The sequence below is a fragment of the Phoca vitulina genome, unplaced genomic scaffold (genome assembly GCF_004348235.1).
Source record: "Phoca vitulina isolate PV1807 unplaced genomic scaffold, GSC_HSeal_1.0 scaffold1, whole genome shotgun sequence".
Lineage (NCBI taxonomy): Eukaryota > Metazoa > Chordata > Mammalia > Carnivora > Phocidae > Phoca > Phoca vitulina.
Window position 1 is genome coordinate 10,903,014 of NW_022589704.1, and position 21,316 is coordinate 10,924,329.

The 21,316-nt window shown below is 37.9% G+C and overlaps 1 pseudogene; it reads left to right on the forward strand.

Moving 5' to 3' along the window:
• Positions 1–16,887: 16,887 nt before the first annotated feature.
• On the forward strand, positions 16,888–17,956 carry LOC116637787 (annotated as a pseudogene).
• Positions 17,957–21,316: the final 3,360 nt, after the last annotated feature.

Sequence of the window (21,316 nt, forward strand, 5' to 3'; positions counted from 1 at the left end):
CTTTTTTTTTTTGTTTTCATAATTCAACTTGAGTACATCCAAGTGATCTTTGGAGGAAAAAAAAAATCCAAATGTTGAACTGGAATTGGATTAAAGGTATGAATAAATGATACTCCATCCATCTTTCTCTCCCACCCCTTCTTTTCAAAGACAGTTAAGGCAGTTAAGGAAGCAGTCCCTGCTGGGCGCCTGGCAAGGAGATAATGGTTTCCCACACGGGACAAACAGCTTCTGGAAAGAGCCTCTGACAAGCCCACAGCCCGGTGTTGCTTTGTCTGGCTCACAGCTTCTCTCAGACCTGTTGATAATATTTATTTTACTTCTGTAGAAGAGTCTTCCCTTCTGTGTTGAACTGAGACTGAAATGGCCTCAAAAAGGTGGTTAAAGGCAGCTTGTCCTTTGTTTCAGCGCCATGATTTCACCTTCCAAAAACAGGTGGCAGTTACTAACTGCCGAAATCTCTCTTTCCCTAGCCAAAGACAAATGCTAAGTTCAACAGCCAAATTTAATGGAAAAACATAGGCCTCACTTCATTCTGAATTTGGCAGATTTAGTACACAAGCAGGTAATCTTCCCTGTTGTAGTTAGAACCATAAATATCCAGATGCTGATATTGTGAGACTTCCAAGTCAGAAGCTTAGGGGCTTATTTCTTATGGAAATAGCAGCACACCCCTTCCTTTCTGCATTTTTTCACTGTATATGAATTATTCATAAGTATAAAATACTGAGATTTATTTTTCAGCATGAACACACACAAAAAAAGAGGGAGGAGAATGTATCATAAGCCGCTGAATTTACATTCTTTACAAATAGCTTGAGATCTCAAAGGATTCTTAAGTGAGAAAAACGGGACAATTTTAACATGACTTTTTTACAGAATATTTCTGCAGGAACTTCTGGGCAGCTCATCAGTATAAACAGACTCACAGAGGAAATTAGTTCTTTGTACCAGAAGTGAGATCAGACAAGTGTCAGAAAGCACAGCAGGCTTTTCATGTTTGTGTGGATGAAGAAACAGGAAAAAAAAAAAAAAAAATGCAGCGTCTGAATCCTGTCACTCATTGTTAAGTCAAATTCTTCTTTCTCCAGTTATTTCTTAGGATTTTGGTACAGGTCACATGAAAAATTCCTCCTTACCTGCCCCACCGCCAGAGATCCTGCCTCAATACTTCTGGAGCTGTGCCTGGCCATGTGTTCCACAAGGGCCTCAGATTTTGGTGCAATGGACCCCTGGACCAAATTCTCAACACCTCAAAAGGCTAGGAAGAGCTTGAGACTTGAGTGCTGTCTGCTAGAGTCTTTATTTTAACAAGACCTTCCGGGAGGTTAGCATAGATGGCACGTTTTGGCAAAAGCCAGGCTCAGATCCAACTAAAGTGAGGGGTGCCCAGCATCACAAAGTTCTCTGCTGGTTGCAGGGCCAGCAGTGTAACGGTGCTGGCATGGGCTGGGCGGGCGGGCGGGCGGAGGGGGGAGGTGCATCATTGATGTCAGCCATTGTGAAGTGAAACACCATTCATCCTACCTCTCAATACTCTGTCACTCTGGTCAGCAGCACACGTTGCCTTATGGGTAGAAATGCTTACATTGGTATAAAAATCCTTTATAAATAGAATTCTGCAAAGCACTGTAAACCTTATACTTGGTGCCTCTGAAGTACCAAGGCCAAGGGCTCAAGCCTTAAAATTTTCAATATTTGGTAATTCGGAAGTCATTCGGAAATGAATTAGTGTATTAAACACTTGGGAAATTTATCTTGTAAGGTAGCAGGACCAACTTCCCTGGAGAGATTAAAGAGTGGAGATGCACTTATATGTAGGTTTTAAGATTCACTTTATAGGCTTCTATTTGCTGTTCAGGCAGTGAATATACCTCAAAGGAGATGACACTTCCCTAAAGTTTTCCTTCTTTCTGGCTTCCTTAAGCTATTTAGGTCCAAGATGCCTCTATTCCTAACCTGTCCACCATGACACTCTACTTGGGATCTGAAATAAGCAGGTGAAGATTAACATTAGAATTTCTCTGCCTGGGTTGTTTCTTCTTAAACAGAAACAAACAAGATGGTCAAGAAGATGGGCACAGTCAATTAATGGTATTTCTGTCTTTAAGTTTTGTATTTAGGGTAAAAGTGGAATGGTACTCCCATGAGAAAAATTTGGAGGAACACCATCTTTAGGTCATGGCTGTCTTATTACGGGGGCATTTGAAAAACTCAAAAACCTGTTTAGCAAAGTACAAAGAGGACAATGGATGTCACCGTTCAAGAGCTGTGTGCAGCTGTGTGGAAGGTAAGAAATAATTGATACAGATTTTGTTTTATGGCTGAATGGGACTTTCTCTCCTCTCCCCACAGTTTGATTTCCTGAATAAGAGTCGATATATAAGGCAGTGGAAAAAACACCAATTAAATTAATTAATGCATTAATGCACTAAATGTGCATTGGATCCTTGCTATGAACAAAGCACTTTTCTAAGCACTATGATTGTATCAGTGAAGAAAGCAAGAAGGAAGATATTCCTGCTTTTGTGAAATTTACATGCTAGTGTAAGGATACAGAAAATATACATAGTAGGTAAATACTATGCTATGTGAGAATGTGGTTAAGTACTATGAAAAAATACAGCATAGTTATGGAGACTCCATTCAAGTAATAATTGCCTTTTGACATTCCCCATCAGGTATTGTATTAGATAGAAGAGCTCCAACAGAGTCTTGACCTCTAAGGAGTGAGAGCCCCATGTTGTGACTGTCATACTCCAGGGCTGGCCAGGAAGAGGACTTGTGGATTGCCACTCAGCCTTGGCTGGTCATGGAGGGTATTGCTCATGGACCATGGCACCATTTCTCACTGGGCTCCATAGTTCATTTCAATACAGTGTTCCAGGCAGTCTCCACCCGTGAATCAGAGCTGGCCTTCAAGGGGAACCAGGAATGGTGTGAAATTAGACATGTTACCTAACTACACCTCAACCCAGCTTGCTCCTCTTTAAAGGAAGTGAGACTATGTTTTGAAAAGTTCTTGCTAGTTCTGAAATATAACATTTCTCAGGAAGCATATATCGACCAAATGAATTGTATAGAAACTATCTGATATAGGACATCAGAATAGGGGGAAAAATCCTCATTTTCAGTTATAAAATTAGATTATCTCCTATCACTGTTGTTCCTGTAATCTGTTTCCTAGAATATTCCCACAAGATATTTCTTGGAAAATGTCTAAATTTTGTCTCTTAGGGTTCCACACAGCACTTTAGTACAAAATGCTCAGAAAAAAAAAAAAAAACTGTGCTTATTCTTCATCTGGGTCTATGAATACAACATAGATAAGGTAGGATGTGATTAAGAAGAGGACGTCAGAAAAATCAAGGTACGACCCAGAGGTTCTCTAAAGGCATCTGGGAATAAAGACTTAGAAAGCAGAATAGCAGAGAAGGTGTAATGTTTGGCCCTCATGGCATTTTTTGTCATAGTCTGACCCTGTTAGGCTAATACTTTGCTTTGTCTTTTTCATGTTTCACTGATGAGTTTTTATTAAAATTATATCCTATTCTCATACATAAATTTAAAAAATTTTCTCTTCTCTTAGTATCCATATTGTTATCTTTTTAATACCTATAAAAGCTTTCCTACAATTATTTTGTTACATATTAAATATTCTCTTAAAATCTCAGTCATTTCTCTTCTATCTCTCTGTCCTAGATTCATGCCTTGCCATCACTACCATTTTTCATGCATCTTTAATTCCTTATTCCAGAGAAGCATTAAAAGCAAAAAAGATTTTCCTAGATCCACTATTTTAAAAAAATAGATTTAAAAAGGAAAAGCCAATGGCAATATTTGATATGATATTGAAGATTCTCATTAATGAGGCTTCCCTACAGAGTTACACATTTTTAGGTTAAAAAATTAGACTGGAGGGGGCACCTAGGTGGCTCAGTTGGCTAATCGACTGCCTTCAGCTCAGGTCATGATACCAGGGTCCTGGGATCCAGTCCCACATTGGGCTCCCTGAGCAGCAGGGGGTCTGCTTCTCCCTCTCCCTCTGCTGCTTCTCCTGCTCTCTCTCTCTCTGTTAAATACATAAATAAAATCTTAAAAAAATATTAGACTGGAGAATTACTTCCAGTTCAGGCCAAGATGTACTAAGGGTGACTAGATTTATCGTCCTGCCTAAACCAACTAAAAAACTGGACAAAATATATAAAACGATGGTTTCAAATATTGGTATTGGGCAGAGTAGGACAGGGATCACTGAGAGGAAACAGAGGTGCCCTATGATTGCCCTAGATTACTGTCAGGTCATACATGGGGTTGAAGGGTGATGGGATCTCAGCTTAGTGGTTTCCCTGAGTTGAGCAGGTGGAGTAGGCAGTCAAAGGAGACCAAGGTGCTAAGAATCTGCCAGTGAGAGTACCTGAAAAGAGAGAACTGCACAGAGATCGAGATCCAGGGGTCTGCAGTTTTCCCCTTCAGTTTTCAGCCGAGTATGATTAAGTGCATGCATATGAATGAAACCTCCTGTGGCCAAAGAGCCACTCAAAAGGATTAGGTGAAAGAAGAGCCAGAGATCACATCTGCTGGAATAGTTAGTGCCCCCACCAGCCAGAGTGGGAAAACTTCACAGTTCTCAGTGTATGAGCTAAAGTGCTCAGGAAAGTATTGACCAAGCATTGGGGTAAAATTAGCTCCTGGATAAAGGCAGCTCTAATCCCACCTGAATAAACCTTTAAAGCAAAGGATAAGTTATTTGCATGTAGTTTAATTGCAGAACAGTTAATGAAGAGTGGAAGAATACTTATAGTAGTACAAAAATATTCAGCAAACAGTAAGGCAAATTTCACAATGTCTACAATCCAGTAAAAATCTTAGGCATGCAGAGTAAGAGGAGAAAAATCAATCAAAAATGATCCAAAAATGACACAGGTGAGAGAATTGGAAAAGGACATTAAAAGTTATAATAATTAGGGGCACCTGGGTGGCTTAGTCAGTTAAGCTCTGACTTCAGCTCAGGTCATGATCTCGGGGTCCTGGGATCAAGCTGGGGTTGGGCTCACAGCTCAGTGGGGAGTCTGCTTATCCCTGTCCCTCTCCCTCTGTCCCTCCCCCTGCTAGTGTTCTCTCTCTCCCTCTCTCTCAAATAAATAAAATCTTTATTAAAAAGTTATAATAATTATATTCCATATGTTAAAGAAAGTAGATAAATTATGGAATATATTAAATAGAGACCTAGAATATTTTTTAATATTTTTATTTTGAGGTAATCTTAAATTTACATACAGTTGTAAAAAATAACACAGAGAGATCCCATAGAAACTTTATCCAATTTACCCCAGTGGTAACATATTGCAAAACTATATTAAAATATCATAACCAAGACATTGAGATTAATGTAGTCAAGTCTATCACCACAAGGTTCTCATGTTGATCGGTTATAGGCACACCCATTTTCCTCCCAACATACCCTTTCAACCCTAGTAACTACACACCTGTTCTTCATATCTATAATCCTATATTTCAAGAATGTTATATCAACAGAATTATATAGTTTTAACCTTTTAGAATTCGCTTTTCTCACTAAGCCTAATTCACTCAGGATTATCCAGGTTGTTGCTTATATCATTAGTTCATTCCTTTCATTGCTGAGTTGTGTTCCATGGTATGATTGTTAGAACAACTTAACCACTCATCATTGAGGAGCATCTTGGTTGTTTTCAATTTAGGGTTGTTATGAATAAAAATGCTACAAACATTCATGTAAGAATTTTGTGTGAATATAAATTTTCATTTCTCTGAGATAGATATCTGGCAGTGCAATTACAGAGTCAGATGACCCAGCTGCCTGTTGTATGTTTAGTTATTTTAAAAACTGCCAGGGGCGCCTGGGTGGCTCAGTCATTAAGCATCTGCCTTCAGCTTGGGTCATGGTCCCAGGGTCCTGGGATTGAGCCCTGCATCGGGCTCCCTGCTCTGCGGGAAGCCTGCTTCTCCCTCTCCTACTCCTCCTGCTTGTGTTCCCTCTCTTGCTGTGTCTCTCTCTGTCAAATAAATAAATAAAATCTTTAAAAAAAAAACTTGCCAAACTGCTTCCTAAAGAGCCAGTGCCATATGACATTTCTACTAGCAATAGATGAGTGATCCAGTTCCTTCACAACCTCATCAACTTTTGGAATATTGATAGGAATTGTACTAAACCTGTATCAATTTGGAGAGAATTAAAATCTTTGCCATGTTGAGTATTCCAATCCCTGAGCATGGTATGTCTCTTCATTATTTAGATATTTGATTTCTTTCATCATGATTTTATAGTTTTCAAGATTCAAATCCTATACATGTTTTATTAGATGTACACCTATGTATTTGCCCAAGTAGTCCTTTGTAGCCAGGTTCTTTTCTCCATAGAAAATTTGTGTGAATTTGGAGCTACCAAAAGTTATCAATAAAAAAAAAAATCAAATGCAAGTATTCATCTTTAAAGATTAACACACTAACCATTCTAAGACAAGACATCATGTAAGTACACCTAGAAGAGAGACTGGTCATACTTTTTTTTTTTTTAAGATTATTTATTTATTGGGCGCCTGGGTGGCTCAGTTGGTTAAGCGACTGCCTTCGGCTCAGGTCATGATCCTGGAGTCCTGGGATCGAGTCCCGCATCGGGCTCCCTGCTCGGCAGGGAGTCTGCTTCTCCCTCTGACCCTCCCCCCTCTCATGCTCTCTCTATCTCATTCTCTCTCAAATGAATAAATAAAATCTTTAAAAAAAAAAAGTAAAAAAAAAAGATTATTTATTTATTTATTTGACAGAGAGAGACACAGTGAGAGAGAGAGAGGGAACAGAAGCAGAGGGAGTGGGAGAGGGAGAAGCAGGCTTCCCACTGATCAGGGAGCCCGACGCGGGGCTCAATGCGGGGCTCAATCCCAGGACCCTGGGATCATGACCTGAGCCAAAGGCAGACGCTTAACAACTGAGCCACCCAGGTGCCCCAAGACTGGTCATACTTTTATTGGGTATTGTGATATTTGTTTTGTGGGTCTTTTTTTTTTTTTTTTTAACTGGATAACAGCAAGATACAAACATGAGGATGGAGGGTCTTGAAGAAAATTTTTACTGAAGTTGATATTTTTATAGTCTGGCATCAGACTTTGACACATGTATTCTCTGTCAGCAACTTAACAAAGTTGGTAACATTCTTAACACGTGATGAGTGCCCTGTCAATCAGTGCTTCAAAGTATAGGGAAGCCTGAAAGATTTCAGATGAGATAAAAATGCAACTGAACTTGTGAAAGCAGCATTATCACATTATTATTTCCAAGATCAGCCATGAGAAAAGCTAGTCTTTATCCAAAGGGCTCTATTAACTAGGACCCAAAATGATATATATTTTTAAATAGCCCATAAAACTTCTACCTTTAAAGGCTGATGGGGATTCCATCTCACATTTCTATAGAGAATATTTTTCCTTTAAAAAGAAAGTTCTTTTGAGATTAGATACCACATTGTTACCTGAAAACATGAATATGTATTTTGAGTACCCATAAAATAAATAATAGAAGAAAAGCCCTGTTAGCCAAGCTCAATACTATTCATCCACTTGAGGATAGAGTTTAGACTAAATTTCTATGGAATCATGTAGAATAAAGTGATTTCAGCTACCAAACTGACCCTATATTCTCCCACAGTGCATTTCACTGGTTGTACACTAAAGCTGCCTAATAAATGTCTTCCCTTCAGTTATTAGCAACTTTGCTTTCTTCCACAAAGATTTTCATAAGTCCCTGAAACATTGCCCTCACCTAATGGCTCATCTCATCCCATATCCAGATGGTCTCCGTATTGGGCTGGAGGAATACAACCCTAGCAAATTAAATGAATCTTAGTTCTTAAAGACGTGATTTTATGCATATCAGGACTCCCATAATCCTTTCTCAAAGTGTTATCTCTCTTCATACATCAGTGATTCAGTGGGATTCTCAGGGTTTTTTTTAATCTATGTAAACAAAACAAAACAAGAGGTGCCCAGCTGGCTCAGTTGATGGAGCATGTGACTCTTGATCTTGGGGTTGTGAGTTCAAGCCCCATGTTGGGTGTAGAGATGACTTAAAACAAGACAAGAACAAAAAACCCTTCTCTAACTTCTGATAGCTCCTTGCCCTAGGGCAACATTTCTCATCTACATCAGACTTGATCATTGCTAATCAAAAAATGCCGATTTCTAGATCTACGATGAGTCTCAAAACCATTGCCTATTTTTAAGTAGGATGGAGGTGATTAACAGGCATGCTGAAGTCTGTAGTCCTAGGAAGCTGAATTCAGTTCCTCACGTTCTTGCTCCCACCTCTTTCTTCTGGTGGCCACAGTTATTAAGAGCATTTTAATATCAGAGAGACCACTGTGTGTTTCTGTGCCACGGATATTAATTCAATTGAAAATAAAACTTGACGGGGTGCCTAGGTGGTTCAGTGGGTTAAGCATCTGACTCTCGATCTCAGTTCAGGTCTTGATCTCAGGGTCCTGAGTTCAAGCCCCATGTTGGGCTCCATGCTGGGCATGGAGTTTACTTAAAAAGATAAATAAATAAAATGTGGCAGCAGGGAAGGGAATCCATAGTTCATAACATAGTTCTGAATGAAGTAAAACAAGAACATGATTCATTTATTCCATAACATTGTTGAATGTGCTCCAGGTAAGTATGAGATGATAGTAAAACAGTGCTGGACTATGAGCTGTCTCATGTATGAAGTGGATAATGGTGTAGCAAAGGAGAGAAAATGTGACAATGATTAGAAAGATAGCTTAGAATACTTCAAGACTTCCAACATGACAAATTTTCTAAGAGTGAGATTTAAAAATGTCCTTTTTCCTGTCTTATTCCAAAGATAAATTTTTAATCTTCATATTCATGTTTTATTGAATACAAATTCTGTTTCATTCATATAAATGGCAGGTCTCTGCACTCAGCCACTGTAGTTAACAAAAGCTTGGACTATGGACCAAGATTATGACTCGGTCCCAGCTCCTCCACTTAAAACCATATGAACTTGGGCTTTTTATTTCAACCAGACTAGTTCTAACTTCTCGCAATAATAAAATAAGGATGTATATTGTTTCCTAGAGTCCTGGTAAGGACTAGGTAGGCTACTATACGAAAACAACTACAACAGCCCTTGGTGCAATGTAGACACTCATTTACTCTTAGTTCCTTGTGGAGCTGCTCTCTCCTGCCTTTGTGCGGCATCCTGTAATGACAACGGAGAGAGCCACTTCATGAGAGCTACTTTTATCTTTTATGAAAATCTGTAGTTGTGAACTAGATTTCAGAAGATAAACTGAGATAATGGTATTTTTTTCTCCTGATCATGATATTGAATATGCGGCAGATAAACATGAAGTGAAAGCAAAACTGTGCTTGACTATTTGTGGCTTCATGAGTAACTACCCAGTGAACGATGGTGTCTCCCTAATTTGTGTTACATATTCCAGGATCACAATTAGAGCTTAGGCTGAATATCTCAATTGGAGAACTGGGAGCTATTCTAGACTCTTTCTGAGATTTAGTGAATAAAGATATATTAAGAAATGTTATGAGTTTAGGGGCCCCTTGGGTGGCTCAGTCATTTAAGTGACTGCCTTCGGGGCGCCTGGGTGGCTCAGAGTTAAGCATCTGCCTTTGGCTCAGGTCATGATCCCAGGGTCCTGGGATCAAGTCCCGCATCAGGCTCCCTGCTCCTTGGAAGCCTGCTTCTCCCTCTGCTTCTCTCTCTCTCTGTCCTTCATGAATAAATAAATGAAACCTTTAAGAAAAAAAAAAAGCGACTGCCTTTGGCTTAGGTCATGATCCTGGAGTCCCGGGATCGAGTCCCATATCGGGCTCCCTGCTCGGCGGGGAGTCTGCTCCTCCCCTCTCTCATGCTCTCTCTCTCTCATTCTCTCTTTCTCAAATAAATAAAATAAAAAATCTTTAAGAAATGTTATGGGTTTAATTCATTCACTCCACTACAGTGCCCAATTTCAAACTCAACCCGGGAATCCGAGTTTATCATTTATACAATAATTCTCATACTTGATACCTAGATGTAATAGTTTTTTCTTCCACTGAATAGGGAGAAAAATAATTTTTCTTTTAAGTATCCGTGGTGCAAAAACTTTAGGCCTTGGCTAGACATGATAGAAGGATGTACCATCTGGAAAGTGATTATACTAATTTAATTTTGTAAGTACCTAGTAAAATCTATGCTCTGCTTGTTAGGTGCATTTATTATTTTTGCAAATTGAGCAACCCCCCCAAAAAAAGCATAAAGGAGACAGTAGTTCCCTTTCCAACTTAAACATGAGGATTCCTTACACCACCACTTTATAGTATTAAGGTAACCAGCTTGGCTTTAAAAAAATCCAAAGTCCAAATGTACATTACTGGCTTTCATCATATCACTACCTCCATTCCTCTCAAATACTTTCCCTCAAGTTCTAACAATTTCATGCCCCTTTCCTGTTAGTGTTTTATTTTTCATCAGCTTCTTAAACACAATGCCTTGGGCGAATGTCATGACCATCCCCTCTTCACACTGATGCCAGCTAAAATAATGTTTAAAAAATAGCAAAATGAATATTACTCCCTAAAGTTAATATATTATTCTAGCTTTTTAGTGCTTCTCTAGTGTCTGATAGAGATACTAAAGTTTTGTCAATGTTTTGTCTTATTTATTATACAAGTCATAGTTCAGTTAAAAGTCACATACAACATCTACCTGAAATCATTACAAAATAAACTTGAAATATTTTGACCAACTAAATATGTAACATGTAAGAATCACCCTGGATAGTTTTATTATTTACATGGTAATCTACTGTGCAGAAAACAGTTAACACAGCAAGCCCAGGGCTGCTATCTCTAGAAGAGATTGCTTTCAAGGTTGGCTCTTGGCTAACTCTTGGCTAGGCTTCTGGAACTTTCCCTAACTGACAAGGTTGTTTTCTTATGCCTACACATACAACATGATTTATTGTTAACATTTACTGGAAGTCTGGAATTTTGCTAGTTGCTAGCAAAGAATGTGACATAGATGACCTGCTTCAACTGGGCTTCCCTGGGCAGAAACATCATATATATGTATACATATATATATACACACGTTGCTGTATTTTTGCTACTAGAGGCTAGAAGGAGAATGTGCTCTGTGTGAACACTTACAGGAAAGAGGGAGCATGGGAAAGTGAATGTGTATGTAACCAGACAACTCCTGTATTCTTTTCCCTTACAGATTCAGCTGTGTCTGTGTGTTGTGTTGATGTAATTATAACTCCATGCTGAATTCTGAGTTTTTTCTAGCAAATCACTGAACATATAGGTGGTCTTGGAGACCCCCCCAAAAGAGTCACCTAATTACATAAAATACCAATTAGTATGAAATAAAACAGTAGAAGTTGCCTTTTTCAATCCCTCGAGAAGCAAATTCTCTTTTCTCATAGCACATATGTTACTTCCCTGCTTAAAAATCGGCCATCATTATGTGATGTATTTAAGATCCTAATTCTTCATGAACATCTACTAATTTCCTCCCCAACCTCCTCTCAATTCCCTTGTTCCCTTGCTCACTGGAATTTGGCCATGTTCTCCACCCCAGAAGAGAATCATGCATTATATCCACTCACCAAATGGGCCTGCCTCTCTCCTCCATTCTCCTGGTGCCATTACGAATCCATTGCTCTGCCACAGCTCCTAAAATTCACTTAATCTGAGGCACAGAAATGTGGGCATTGGATAATCTCTAAATCTGGTACTTTCCTCATAATTATTTATGAGCCATGGGACTCCTGAAACTAAGTTTAGCTGGCAATTCCTTTATAAACCATTGCAGTTGGTATGATGTTTGCCAAAATGTCAATATACACAGTTCTTATCACTTAAGATGTGTTGACTGAAAATAAAGGTACCTCTGACTACCCATGACTGAAACCATAAGGATATTTATTACAACTTACCTACCAAGAGCTCTGGGACAGGTGACTTCCAGGTCTGTTCAGGGGCTGGGCGGTATCAGACCACCGAGGTGACATTTCTGCATTTCTCTTAGCCTTCCCCGTTTAGCTACAATTTGGCAGCTGCTATCACAGACATCACACAACTAACTATATTCACACAGAAATCAGGGGTTAGGTGAGGTGTTGGTAATAAAATAGCTTTTTCTTCGCAGGCTGGCTCTCTCTTTTATCAGGAAGCAGAATGTCTCCCACAAGGAAACAGTTGGCTCCTCTTATAATGCATGAGTGGCCAGAAGTAGTTGGCATGCCATCCCCTATACCAATCCTGGTGAAAATAAATAGCATTCACGAGACTGGCTCAGACTAATCATAACTTGATCCCGATGATGGGAGGAAAGCCTTGAGCATGTTGCTGCTAAATGAAGCAGGGGTTATGTTAGCAGCAGCTGTTGGGTAGGCCAGTGGTTCATCTGGAGTACTAATTAGAACGCAGATCTGGAAGCCCAACCTCTTACGTCTGCTTCAGTAGGTCTCATGTGGAACCTGAGAACCTACATTTCTAATGACTTCTAGGTGATACTGTTGATGCTACAACTTTGGGAGGCAAGCACCAGCCTCTACCACACAACTCCATAGGTTGCAGATGAAGTCAGGGTCATCAAGTTATTTACACACCTAGGTAAGGATTCATGCTGATATCATATACTGATTCATGACACCTTGGTCTCACCTACAACCAACAGGCAAGCGTTAGTACTACCCTCCCAATCAGAGTGGGAACATAAACTGCATCAATTCCAGTTTTCATAGTTTTAAAATCAATTTTGTGATGTGCTTCATCATGTCAAACATATAAGGGAATGAGCTATAAAATAACACACACTTTGTGCAAAAACAAATCAACTCTCTAAATCAAGCTATAAGCCAGTCCAGATCATTCAAAATAACAGGAATTCTCTTATGAAATTTAAATGCAACATAATATTGTATTTTTCTCCAAACACCTGACTGTATAAAAATGGGAAGGATAATAATGTTTTACATTTTCTAAAAATATTACATCGTAGGAAATTGAGTCTTGGCGTGGATTAATGTCAAACCAAACAGAGGGCTGGAAAATCAGCTGGTGAATACATTTTTATTGGTAGAGTTTAAGAAAATTGATATATTATGTCTAAGAGACTCCAGAACAAATGCAAAAAAGAATGATTTGGATACATTATGTAGAATAAGTTTTGTATTATAATAGGCAGATATGAAGGTAGCAGGTCACATTATTAAAGAATGTCTATTAGTACCATATGCTATCAATATGGACTTGTTGATGATTTATTATATATCTAGTGTGGTGATAATGTCCTGTTATATGCTTGTAGACAATATATAGAGGCAAAAAGTTTTACCCACACGAAGTGTCTAAGCAATAAAGGAAGTTACAAGGAACGGGATATTTCAATGGCCATAAGCCCAAATACTATGATAAAGAGTGTGCACATGCCCTGAAGTAGATGGGAAAGGCTCCATAGAGGAAAGTTCTGCCTCAGGTTCTTTATCATTAAGGGAAAAGGAAGGAATTTTAAGTTAGGATAACAGAGAGGGGTAAGAATATAAAAAAAAGAAAAATTAGAGAATAAGGAGGAAGTTTGTCTGATTCTAGGGTGAGAATTATGAACAATTAAGAGCATACTGGCTTTTGAATTCTTTGCTTTATCCTGGTGAACTACAAATGTGAATAAACAAGCCTATGGCAAAAACCTATTCAACCAAGCATTTTCACAGGGCAGATTTCTGAGGTTAGGATTTCAAGATTAAAGAGCTATTGAGTGTAAAAATAAGTTCTATATAAAATAGAGAAATGCTTTGCCATGCCATAAGGGATTATCTTATAAACACACATCACATTTTACATGTGTGAGGAGCCAAAAAGACCCATCTGTGCTCCAGATATTATTTAACCATCTAGAAAGAACTCAGGCTCTGCCTGAGCCCTATATTTGGATAAACACTTATGATCCCATATAACTAATTGCTCTTTTGTCATGGATACTTTTATCTTCCTCTTTATAAGCCCCATATTTTTGTTAATTTTTATTAGCACTTCCTACACATTGCCTGTATTCTTTACATAAGAAATCTGGGCTAATATCATAAAATAGCCCTTAAATGTTACTTCAAAGATAAAGAATTTTTGAAAGAGTACAAGTGAAGGGAAAAAAGCTTTCTCTTTTTACTTCATGCACCTCTGTTTTGTTTGAAAATTTTAAATACCATTTTGGATAAATGTTTAAACTAATAACTTTTTATTGTGGTAAAATATGCATAACATAAATTTATCATGTAAAATTTTCAATGTACGATTTATTGGCATTAAGTACATTCACTTTGTTGTGCAATCATCATGACTATGCACATCCAGAACCTTCTTATGATCCCAAACTGAAACCCATTAAACTATAACCCCCATCCCTTCTCTTCTCAGCAACTAGACACCATTATTCTACGTTCTGTCTATATGAATTTGACCACTCTAGGTATCACATAAGTGAAATCATACACTATTTGTCTTTTTCTGTCTGGTTTATTTCACTTAGCATAGTATTTTCAAGATTCATCCATGTTGGAGCATGTAGCAGAATTTCGTTCTTTTTTAAGGCTGAATAGTCCACCGTTTGTCTATACCACATTTTGCTTATCCATTCATCCATCAATCCATTCATCCATGCAAGCAACACCTGGGTTGCTTCCACTTTTTGACTATTATGAATAATGCTGGTATGAAATGGATATACAAATATATGTTTATGTTCTTGCTTTCAATTCTTTTGAGTGTATATCCAGAAGTGGAATTTCTGGATCATATGGTAAGTCTATGTTTAAGTTTTTGAGGAAGCTTCATACTGTTTTCCTCAGCAGTTGTACCACTTGACATCCCCACCAGCTAGGCACAGAGTGCAGTTATCCCACATCCTCACCAATACTCATTATTTTCTGTGTTTTTTGTTTGTTTTTAGTAGTAGCCATTTTAATGAAGTGAAGTGGCATCTCGGTGTGGTTTTGATTTGTATTTCCTTAACAATTAGTGATGTTGAGCATCTTTTCAGGTGCTCATAGGGCCATTTGTATATCTTCTTTGGAGACCTATCTATTCAAATTCTTTGCATATTTTAAAATTAGATTGTTAGTTATTTTGTTGGTTTTTATCCTTTGGCATGTGGATATCCAATTTTCCCAAAGCTGTTTGTTGAAAAGATTGCCATTTCCCCCCCGAATAGTCTTGGCACCCTTGTCAAAAACCATTTGACCATGTATGCTAAAGTTTATTTCTGCACTCTCTATCCCATTGGTCTATAGATATGCCTTTATGCCATTACCACACTGTTTTGATTACAGTAGGTTTGTAGTAAATTTTAAAAACAAGAAGTTTGAGTTCTCTTAGTTTGTCCTTTTTCAAGTTAGCTTTGGAAAGTATGTATTTCTGCCATTTTGTTATTTGTTTTCAATATACCTTATAGCTCTATTGTCCCTCATTTCCTGCATTACTTTCTTCTTAGAATTTATTTGATTTTTTCATAGTGAAATTTTTAAATTCCCTTCAGATTTTCTTTTTAAGTATATTCTTTAGCTATTTTCTCTGTGGTTACATCAGGGATTACACTCCTATTTGAATTTACACCAGCTTGATTTCAACAACATACAAAAACTCTGTTCCTTCACAGCTCTGTCAGTTACCCCCTTTCAGTAACTGATGTCATAAAATTCTACCTTTATGCTTTGTGTGTCCAAAACATGTAATAATAATTTTTAATGCATCAGTTTCTTAAATCATGTAGAAAACAAAAAGTCAAGATACAAAAAGCAAAATTATAATACTAGTTGATCTTATATGTATGCTGAGGATAAATCTAAGCATCATTTACAAATTTTCTAATTTAGAAAACTTTGGTATAAATATATATATTAAAAATTAAATATGAGATGGCAGCTAGAGGTTATAGCCATTTATACATTAAGTGTTTCACTTGAAATTATACATGTAATAGAAATAATAGAAATAGAGTATATCCACAGAACATATTTTTATATAAATAATGGTTAGGAAAATCACTCTATTAAGGTAAACTGATATATTTTAGTTTTAAATCTCTTCTCACAGGACAATTGATTTTTGTGTTTAAATTTCAAGATTAAGGCCTGCAAAATGTTTTCAATTCTGTGATAAATGTCTTCAATATGTTTTGAGGCCTTAGGAGCAAATAATAGAAAAATATATTAAATAAACGTCATGAGGAAAGTAGAAACAGTGAAATACATAACATATTAGAGCTCAAGCTCAGAAAGACAGTTCTGCTTCAGGTGAATATATTCCCACCTAAAACAAGCAGTTTTAATTCTTTTAAATGAAGTTCCAGTTTTAATTTGCTTGCACCTGTTAAAAAGCCAAAAAGCTTTGTTTCAGTCTTTTCACTATATTTTAAAACACGACAGTATCTATAACCTAACTATAAACTAAAGTGTTTTTATGAGACTTCTCATTGAAATATATTTATTTTGACCATTTTTATTTTAGCAAACTGCATGGTTTATGGTGAAGTAGAGAACTGAGTCCTAATTTTTAATTCAAGCATTCCTTACATGAGTAGAATTGAAAGTGGATTAGAAAGTAAAATCCCAACCCAGGATGAAAATATGAAAAAAAAAAAAGATATATATATAGATATATATATATATATATATATAGTTTCTTGAAGGGAAGTGCAAACAGAAATGATTCTATCATTGAATCGAAATAAAAAATTCAAAAAGCAGCTACTAAATTTAAATAATTTTCATACATAGTATTCAAATCATATTAAGATTGTTAATTTTAAAAACTTATATTCCAAAAAAAACAGAGCAAAATATTAATGGCACATAAAAGAGATTATTACCCACTTTCTGCCCGTGGACGCCTCCGAGTAAGCATCGTTAAAGTCTCCCCTCCCACCGCCGTCATGTCTAAGCCAGAGTCTCCCAAAGAGCCTGAAGAGCTGCGGAAGCTCTTCATCGGAGGTTTGAGCTTTGAAACAACCGGTGAGAGTCTGAGGAGCCATTCTGAGCAATGGGGAACGCTTACGGACTGGGTGGTAATGAGAGATCCAAACCCCAAGCGGTCCAGAGGCTTTGGGTTTGTCACGTATGCCACTGTGGAGGAGGTGGATGCAGCCATGAACGCAAGGCCACACAAGGTGGATGGAAGAGTTGTGGAACCAAAGAGGGCTGTCTCAGAGAAGATTCTCAAAGACCTGGTGCCCACTTAACTGTGAAAAAGATTTTTGTTGGTGGCATTAAAGAAGACACTGAAGAACATCATCTAAGATTATTTTGAACAGTATGGGAAAATTGAAGTGATCGAGATCATGACTGACCGAGGCAGTGGCAAAAAGAGAGGTTTTGCTTTTGTAACATTTGATGACCATGACTCTGTAGACAAGATTGTCATTCAAAAATACCACACTGAATGGCCACAACTGTGAAGTAAGGAGAGCCCTATCTAAGCAAGAGATGGCTAGTGCTTCATCCAGCCGAAGAGGTCGAAGTGGTTCTGGAAACTTTGGTGGTGGTTGTGGAGGTGGTTTTGGTGGGAATGACAACTTTGGTCGTGGAGGGAACTTCCGTGGTCGAGGTGGCTTTGGTGGCAGTCGAGGTGGTGGTGGACATGGTGGCAGTGGGGATGGCTGTAACGGATTTGGTAATGATGGAAGCAACTTTGGAGGTGGCGGAAGCTATAATGATTTTGGCAATTACAACAATCAATCCTCAAATTTTGGACCCATGAAAGGAGGAAATTTTGGAGGCAGAAGCTCTGGCCCCTGTGGTGGTGGAGGCCAATACTTTGCCAAACCACGAAACCAACGTGGCTGTGGTGGTTCCAGCAGCAGCAGTAGCTACCGCAGCGGCAGGAGGTTTTCATTACTGCCAGGAAACAAAGCTTAGCAGGAGAGGAGAGCCAGAGGAGGGACGGGGAAGCTACAGGTTACAACAGATTTGTGACCTCAGCCAAGCACAGTGGTGGCCGAGGCTAGCTGCTACAAAAAAGACCTGTTTTAGACAATACTCATGTGTATGGGCAAAAAACTCGAGGACTGTATTTGTGACTAATTGTATAACAGGTTATTTTAGTTTCTGTTCTGTGGAAAGTGTAAAGCATTCCAACAAAGGGTTTTAATGTAGATTTTTTTTTTTTTTTGCACCCATGCTGTTGATTGCTAAATGTAATAGTCTGATCATGACACTGAATAAATGTGTCTTTTTTTTTTTTTAAAAAAAAGAGAGATTATTACCCAGACCCGTACTTAAAGATAGTAGTGGTATGCCAGCCACAACCACAACTGTTTTCTACAACTGAGAATTATGCATGAAGGGAGAAATGCATAAATGAGGTTAAGGTTCTAGGACCAAATTCTAATATGAGATAGGGAGGTTTCCACACACATCCAAGCAATTCCTGGACACCAGCTGGATAGCCTATAATTCAGCTCAATTCTGACACTATTTGAAGATAGCATCAGATCCCAAAGGTTAAGGACTCAGTCCTACAAGACTGCCCCCCACTTCAGACACCAGTTACAAATCCAGGTTATTGTCTGTGCTTTTGGTTTTTTATGGAGGCTTCATTTCATAGACATGCTTGATTAAATCATTGGCCAATGGTGATTGATTCAATCTCTAGCCCTCTCCTCTCCCTGGAAGTCAGGGGCTGGGACTGAAAGTTTCTACCCTCTAATCAAAAGGTTGATTCTCCTGGTAACTAAAAGGTGTGTTACTAAGTCACCTCATTAACATAACAATAAGCACATTATATTTTTTTGCTCTCACACTTAGGAAATTACAAGGGTTTTAGGAGCTCTGTGCTGGAAATGGGAAAAAGACCAACCATGTATTTCTTATTATAAATCACAATATTACAGTAGTACGCATAGTAATTAAGAGCAATCACCTGGAGCCATGGCCAGGTGTGAGCCTTTCTTGCTCTAAGACCTCGATCAAATTTCTTAACCACTTTGTGCCTTAGCTTTCTTGTTTGTCAAATAAACTTAACAGTAGCACCTCAAAGGTGCTTAAAGGTGGTAAGAATTCATTACTCAATATATGTAACATAACTAGAAGGGTGCATAATATACATATTAATGTTTTAAAAATGTAAATTGTAGTGATGATGATGATGCCTGAGATAGGAGAGAAACCTTTAAGAATGGAAGGGTATACACTGTTATAGGTTGAATTGTGGCCCCTAAAAATTTATATGTTGAAGTCCTAACCCCCGCATGTAAGAATGTGACCTTATTTGGAAATAGGATCATTACAGATAAAAGGAATTCATTTGGTAAGTCATACTGGAGTAGTGTTGGATCTACTCCAGTATGACTGGTATCCTTTTAAAAAGGAGAAACTTGGACAGAGACATGTACACAGGGAGAATGCCATGTAAAGATGAAGGAAGAGATTGGGTGCTATTCTGCAAGCCAAGTTATGCCAATGATTGCTGGCAAACCACCAGAACCTAGGACAGAGTCATGAAACAGATTCTTTCCCACAGACCCTAGACATCACCAACTCTGCCAGCACCTTGATCTTAGACTTCTAGCCTCCAAAACTGAGAGAAGAAATTTCTGTTGCTTAAGCCATCTATTTGTAGTACTTTGTTATGGCAGTTCTATTAAACTAATGTAATGTTATGTTACTGGTAATATATAAAGCCATCTATATTCTCGATTTTCTGAAGTAGAGGTACAGAGAAGAAAAGGAAAAACTTCCCTGCTGTATTTTCCTGTGTTTTTACTCTTTGGTAAGTTGTTGCTCACACCATGTTGTTTTGTGAACCTCACACAAGCTATTGAGAGGGTCTCTAAATGAACCCTTGAAAAAGACCGTGCTTGCCAGGAGGAAAGGAAGATTGGCCTTTATCTATTGGCTGAAATCCTGAAGGACTGTAGAAATACATCCACCACTTGAGGATGCCATGGACACAGACAGAACTAGGTGTGAGCCTTTCTGAGATGCCAACATAAAACTTTCTGGAGTTTGAGGTTGCACATGAGCTCTAGACTGGTGCCTCTTTCTGTGGAGAACCCCATGATGTTTGACTACTTTGACTTGTTTTTTAGAGAGGCAGTGTATCACAATGTTTAAAGAAAGCTGGCTCTGTAAAGAAGGCTACCCAGGTCGATACTAGAGATGTTACTTTGGGCAAGATACTTAATTTTATTGTGTATCAATTTCCACATTTTGCTTAAGTGGGGATTATGACTGCACTTCTTTTATAAGTACTTTGGAGAAATTAACTATAATGTAAAATGTGTAGGATAGTATCTGCATATAGGAAGTGTTCAATAAATGTTAATTGTTATTATCATTCTATAATATAATTTTCTAAACAAGTCTGTATTCAATAAAATGTGAAAAGAATCTCACAGTCAAAACTTAGTCAAATAATTCTCATGTAGATCTTTTGTGTTCAACATTATGGCTGAATAGAAATACAGTCTTGTGGAAGAAAATACAGGATCTGCATAGTTTCAAAAGAGGAAAGAAAATTCTCCTCAAAACCTCCTCCTCACCTCATCACCCATTTTATTTTTTTCCTAATATGATCTGGAGTCAGATCAAGGAGTTGGGACCGAACAGTGAACAATCAAGGAAGCAGTGCTATCCTTAAGGCAAATGCCAACAGTAACTCAATTATGGGAGAGCCTTAAGAGATAGTTTGTAAGGAATTTGAGTCTAAGAATCCCATACTGAGTCACAATAAGGAGGGAGGTAGAAAGAGACCCAGATTGAGGATGTTCCTTGGTATTGACAAAGCAGGGGCAAGCCCTTTTTAGAGAACAGTTATCACAATTAAAGCATACAAATCTTCCACAGATGAAGTCCAAACCATAAGTCCACAAACATCAAGTATCAAGGAGACAAGCTACTATACAAAGAGCCAACAGGAATATAAAATGATGTTCTTATATCTTCAAGATATTGGAATTGGCAAGTTCAGCTATGTGTGCAACTATTACAGAAATAAATGATTCAAAGATGAGCATGCCACAAGAGATCATCAAGAACATAATAAGAAGAGTTATTTAAAAATAGGATCTAGTGAAACAAAAATTAAATTTTAAATTAAAAAATTCAATAGATAGCCTAAATATCAGCTTAGAAATAGTTGAAACATTTAGTGAATTAGAAAATATAGAACTAGAAGATATATCGGAAATTATACAGAAAGACAAATTCTGTATGATTTCCCTTATATGTGGGACCTAACCCCCCCCCAAAAAAAACAAGCTTGTAGAGAGAACAGAT